This window comes from Carex rostrata, chromosome 27, assembly GCF_964058835.1.
Source record: "Carex rostrata chromosome 27, lpCarRost1.2, whole genome shotgun sequence".
NCBI classification, from domain to species: domain Eukaryota; kingdom Viridiplantae; phylum Streptophyta; class Magnoliopsida; order Poales; family Cyperaceae; genus Carex; species Carex rostrata.
In genome coordinates this window covers 7,190,039-7,196,116 of record NC_135944.1, presented here as the reverse complement: position 1 = coordinate 7,196,116, position 6,078 = coordinate 7,190,039, and the positions used below count along the sequence as shown (strand labels likewise).

Genomic DNA, 6,078 nt, shown 5'->3' with positions numbered 1-6,078 from the left:
TAATTAATTAGGGCCGGCATTGAGCAAAATGCAATTTGTTTTCCTCAACTCCGGTTGTTTCTTAATTAAACAAACACTAGCTAGATAAGTTAATTAATTTACTGATGATAAATATATATGAGTTTTAATTTGTTCTTTCATTTTTTTTTCCGTTGGCGCTATTATGATATATAAACCAGCTTTAATTAGTTAGATTGTTGAACAAGACATGATGACATGCCCGTTTATTAGAGGAGTGAAAGGGTCAACGGTTGACCAAGTCAAATAAGAATGCAAATGTGATCAGGACTCAATTGCATGATGTCATGGAAATGATGCAATGTAGAGAGATCATTGCTTAATTGTGTAAATCATGCTTTTAATTAATAATTGCGTAATTTCCAAGCACCCCCGTCCCGGGGCCGGCTAAGGAAGTAGATTTTGAAACGGATTCCTTATTATAAACCATATATATATATTTTTCTTCTTCTTATTATAAACCATATATATATATTTTTCTTCTTCTTATTATAAACCATATATATATATTTTTCTTCTTCTTATTATAAACCATATATAATAGCTAAATATATGCTTTTTCCCCCATTTATTTGTATTTTATAATCGCGTAATGGTGAGTTAAGTTAGTATACATATGAGCTTAATGATGCTTGATAATTAAGTTGTCAAAAGTAATGAACAAGTTAAAAAAATATATATATTGTACTATTATTTTTGTGACAGATATGTTGAACTTATATATATATAGAGAGAGAAAATGACTAGAGCTAGTTTTACTAGAAAAAGGTAAAATTATTTGAACTCAGAAATTTTGATGATTTAAAAAAAAAGTTACTGCCAAAATTTATGAGAATTATTGCAGAAAATGGAAAAAAGAAAGGATAGGATTTGAATTTTGAAGGCAAAATCGGGTGAAATTAATCGAGGCAAATGAAAGAAACAAATAAAGATGTCTGGTACAGGCCACATGCATATATATATATATATATATATATATATATATAGAGTTAGGCTGGGTGCTATGGATAGCATAGTGGCCTCTATGCTACGGCTCAATATTTGAGTTTTCAAAATCCAAACAATCGATCCGAACCGTTCATCTTATTCTCCATATTAATATATGCTTGGAGACCAAATTTTATAATTTTCTGAATTTTTTTACTATTTATTAAGCCACTTTGAAAATCGCTAATCCAACGGTTTTACTGTTTTGTACAGCCACCGTTGGATCAACAATTTTGTAAAATACTTAATAAATAGTAAAAAAATTCAGAAAAATGTAAAATTTGGTCTCCAAGCAGATATTAATATGGAGAATAAGATGAACGGTTCGGATCGACCGTTTGGATTTTGAAAACTCGAATATTGAGCCGTAGCATAGAGGCCACTATGCTATCCATAGCACCCAGCCTAACTCTATATATATATACTAGTATCGTACCCGTGCGATGCAACGGGGCAAATTATAAGAGAAAGCACATATTTATATTAAAAATGAAGCTTTCCAATAAAAACAATAATTATTTAAAAATTGAAGGACATGATCTTTGAAGAAATTTTATATTATTCTGAATTTTTACAAAGTTACAAACTCCATCAAGTTACAAATTTTAATAAATCAATTGTACTGCTACAGAGAGAAATTTCCTCAAAAATAAAGTGCAAACCAAATCTAATTATGCTATCTATTAACATTACAAGATTGTTAATGGTAATTCATTTTTAGCTGTTGTCAACTGTTCTGATAAACAATATTCAAAAATTATTTCGGAGATAATTGAATGAACCAAAATTTTTGTTCTTTTTATGAAAATGTAGGTCTAAACCTGTTCTGTATGCTGAAGATTTTTCAAGATTTTAGGAGACCTAAAACTATGTTTTTATGCACTTTTCTAGGGGCAGTTTAGAAAAACAGCTTGCTAATTTAAGAGTTTTTTTTTTGTGTTTTGAAAGATGAAATTCAAATGGATATTTAAAATAGCAGAAGAATACTAAAAATGCAAAACTAAATGACTGCATCACTTTACCTGCCCGAGTCAGATGCCATTAAAAAACTCCCCATTCTTCTCCACTTCCAAGGCAGCAGTTTCTCTATAGGGTGCTACAAGTACTTTTTTGATATTTTATATCTGAACTTAGAAATCCCGCAAGTAAATTTTTTTTTCAGTATAATGGAACTTGTCATAAGATATCCAATTTATAATATTTAATAAAATATAACATAATACAGCCAATCACTTAAATTCACACCCTTTCCAAGTTTTTTTTTTTTTTTGAGATGAAACCTGTGGGTGTATTTTATTGAATTTAAATAAGCCTTACATTGTCACTTACGAAAAAAGAACAATAAATAAATTACAGTACAGGAAAATTAACGGACCTCTGTCCGGTTTAGGTAAAAAAGGAGAAAAAGCCTAACATTTAAATCTAAACTAAAAGGTGAAACTAAACGCTACCCTCCCGTTTCCTTTTTTTAAAAGAAAAGAATGGGGGTCTAATTGTAAAACTTCGTTAGCTTCTGACAGCTCCCTGTTTATCAGAAAAATCTAAGAACTCTTCCGATCCTGTTCCAATTTTACCAGTAAAAATGTCTATCTACTTCTCATTCTTCGGTGAATCTGTTGGTGCCATTCTGTCAGTATCCAGCCTCCTCCATTGATCTGTTGTCAGTATTTCCTAGGACATCAATTGTGAAGAAAGTTTCATTCAGGACTGATGAGACCTCTTGGTGTGTATCCAATTGGGTTGTCGTTAAGACCGCTGTGTGTTGCCTCGTTCGTCTTGCCCAATTGGCCATATCCTGTAGAAAAAAAAATCATCTTATTTTTTAGCTATCAACATGTCTTCCTGTTCCGACACAAGAATCATTTTCTTCCTAATAATAAATTAGCACCAACCATGCAATAAAATGCTTATATTCAACAAGGAAATTGTGCAAGTATAATTTTTTTACTATAATATCTAAGTTCAGTTTCTCACAGGCCTCAATTTTAAAAATTTCGTAATCAACAGAAGCAAATAGATCAAATTATCCGGCCTGTTACTGAGACATTACAACATATATAAACCCTATAATATGTTCTGCAATTAGAATTACCAAAAACACATACAAAATATTTATCTAAACTAAAACATCAAAGAAAGAATTACCATACCAAGAGCATAAAGAACATTCCAGCAGCAATGCACCGAAACCATAGATCCTCTACAAAATAAGAAAATGAAGAAGTCGAAGAGGCATCAATCCACTGGATCATAACAAAAATATTCAGGAGATGGTTCGTAAAGTGCGTACCATGAAACAGTTGATGTTACAACAAGTGTGCAGGAGGCGCTTTGTTAAAAAGAGAAATGAATAAAAAAGCATAACAAATTAGCACATAGTCTACTAATCTTGTTAATTAGGCCATCATCGACCACGGCACTGCTAATTTAAAGCATAACTCGTATAATCTATTTCACTTACACTAACTGCACACATAAATGCACCACCACTGTTAGTGACAGCTTTCAAGAATTTTTCCTTATTAAACCATGAAAGGTTATGACATAATAACATTTATACATTAGAATATTCAATTTTTTGTTTCCGTTCATCGTTATGTTTGAGCCAAAAGTGTTACATAAAAGTAACCATCAGCATCACTGTGTAGACCAGTATAGTTCCATTTGTTTTCATTTGAGTGTTACTAATTCTTGTTCAATTCCAAAATAACAGCAAGAAGGAAAAAAACAGTTTGCAATTATAAATGCCCAAAACAAAATTTAGGTGAACAAATTTCTCAGGAGAAAGGAATGAACATACAAGAGGTTTGTTCAGCCAGGACATGGGGTTCGCCGAGGCCTTTATAAGGAGTCGAATTATCTATTCGTTAGCACTTGAGAAGAAGCTGGCATAGATGCTTGACCTCTTCTAAGCAATCCACCATTCTATTCCATCTTCTCTTTTCTCAAATCAATGCGCTAACACCTGTTATGCTCCGATATCATTAATCAAGAATAATAAACATATTGATTGTTATGGACGAATGTTATAATTTCATGTTGACTTGGATTCACTGAAGAAGAGAGAAATTATTAACATTCATGAAACATTTGTGTACCAGTACTCACTGGTATATGCCAATCTCAGCCTTGAACATCTAATGAATCAAAGAAACTCGATGTGATACTTGAAATACCTCTTGTTGCCTCTACTGCTCTAAGATACCCCTATTGCATAGAAAAGAATGACACTATTACATAATTTGTGCAATTGTGTTAAGAATACATTTGGATAGAAATTAATTTATCAAGTGGAAAGAAATTACAATTTTCCCATGATTGAGAAAAATTACGACATGTTTAGCAACAAAGAGCTCCTGACCTAGCGTTGCTTTTGAGCAAATTGGGAAAGCTTTTCCTCTTGTTTTGAAAGACTGCTCTAAAGCTCGTTCAGTAATTGATCTACCTCTATTACAATTCCTTTGAAGCACTGTAAGAACACATAAATTTTCAAAATTGATTTCCTATTGGATTCACTTCTAAAGTCTGACAACGCAAATATACTAAACCAAACACAAGCCAATCAATGAATCCAAAATGAATACTACCTCAAACTTACCTAACCATCCAATCGGAGGTGGAGGGAGCGCCGGTGCCATGAGCAAACACAACAAGAGGCGCCTTGTTCCCTTTCTCGTTGCTATTTTTTCTCTCTTTCTCATCCACTGGAGGAGTAGAAAGAGGAGGCGGTGCCTCATAGCCGGAGTCGTTCTTACAACGGCGCTTCGAGGGGGGGTGGCTTCGGAGCCATTGGATCAGATCAAGTGGATACTCGGACTGTCTGCTTGTGGGGCCAGGCCAACTGATCACAAGCGAACCCTCACCGTTGCTCCTCGATACTGATAGAGCGAGAGAGAGATGGCTGGACGCGGGCTGAGGCGAGAGAGCGAGAGAGATGGCGAAGAGGGATGAGAGAGAGATCACTACCAAGTATTCTCAAAAAGAGAGAGAGAGAGATGGTTGAGGCGATTAGGTTTTTTCTCATTGGGAAGAAGGGTCGGGGCAGAACGGCAATTAGTTTTTTTGCGCATCCCAGCGAAAAAATTGTGATTTTGAGATTCAATCTGCACGATTTTTGATTCAGATCCGACGGTGCAGATAAAAATATTTGTGGCAATATGTGTAGCAATACGTGTGACGGGTCTAATTAGAACTAAATTTAGACTTCTACACATATAAATGATGTATTTAATCAAAGAAAGGTAGATTATTTGACTGGAGGGTTCAGATTCAATCCGAATTTAGATCAATAAATTCCAGCCGTTAGAGTTTCAAGACAGAAAATTAAATTTAAGATGATATAGAGGAGATATATATATGCCGTGAATTAATTAAGCTAGCGGTCTGAAGGAAGAAGGAAGGCTGAAACAGATAATTAAGTCGAACAACAACGTTAACGTTACAATGACATGGCATGGGCTGCATTAATTTCCCCGTATGGTACGGTACGGTCTGGGCTTGGATGGGATTTGGAGCTAGGAAACCCCGACTAATTATAATTGGAATATTTATATATATATAGTCGGTCTGCCACAGAGTTTAATTAATTTGTTGTGTTGTGGCAGTTAGGGGTGATTAATGAGCGAGCATGAGCGAGTTAGGGTATGCTCATGCTCGCTCATTAAGTAAATGAGCGAGTTGTTAATGAGCGAGTTTAAATGAGCGAGTTATGAGCGGCTCACGAGTTATGACTTATGACTCAAAACAAAATTATATAGTGTGCCCACGCATAACAAAATTTGTTAAAAGTTATCATAACAAAATCCAACAAATTGCCATAATTCATTTAAATGAGTTGTTATGACTATTACTTGTTTTGGGCTTTAGGCGGAGGTTTTGGTTCTGCCGATTTACAAAAAAAAATGAATATGAAACTATGAATATTAGTATATTACACAAGATTAAATGTTATATTGTGCTCACTATATTACACAGGATTAAATATGAAACTATGCTCACTATCTATCAATCTTAATGATGCAAGGTTGATGTTACACATAATTACATAGGATTAAATGTGATAGAGATTAGATG

General features: G+C 33.9%; 1 long non-coding RNA gene across 4 annotated transcripts; it reads right to left on the bottom strand.

Moving 5' to 3' along the window:
• Positions 1 to 2,252: 2,252 nt before the first annotated feature.
• Positions 2,253 to 5,019, bottom strand: LOC144545200 (uncharacterized). 4 transcript variants are annotated; one of them, XR_013508424.1, is made up of 5 exons: positions 4,367 to 5,019; positions 4,114 to 4,212; positions 3,806 to 3,970; positions 3,156 to 3,205; positions 2,253 to 2,800 (listed from the first exon to the last, which is right to left on the bottom strand). It is a non-coding gene; the product is annotated as an uncharacterized LOC144545200 (long non-coding RNA). The 4 variants fall into 4 exon arrangements; XR_013508423.1 differs by having other exon boundaries at positions 4,114 to 4,474; positions 4,604 to 5,019; XR_013508422.1 differs by having other exon boundaries at positions 4,104 to 5,019.
• Between the last annotated feature and the right edge of the window lie 1,059 nt (positions 5,020 to 6,078).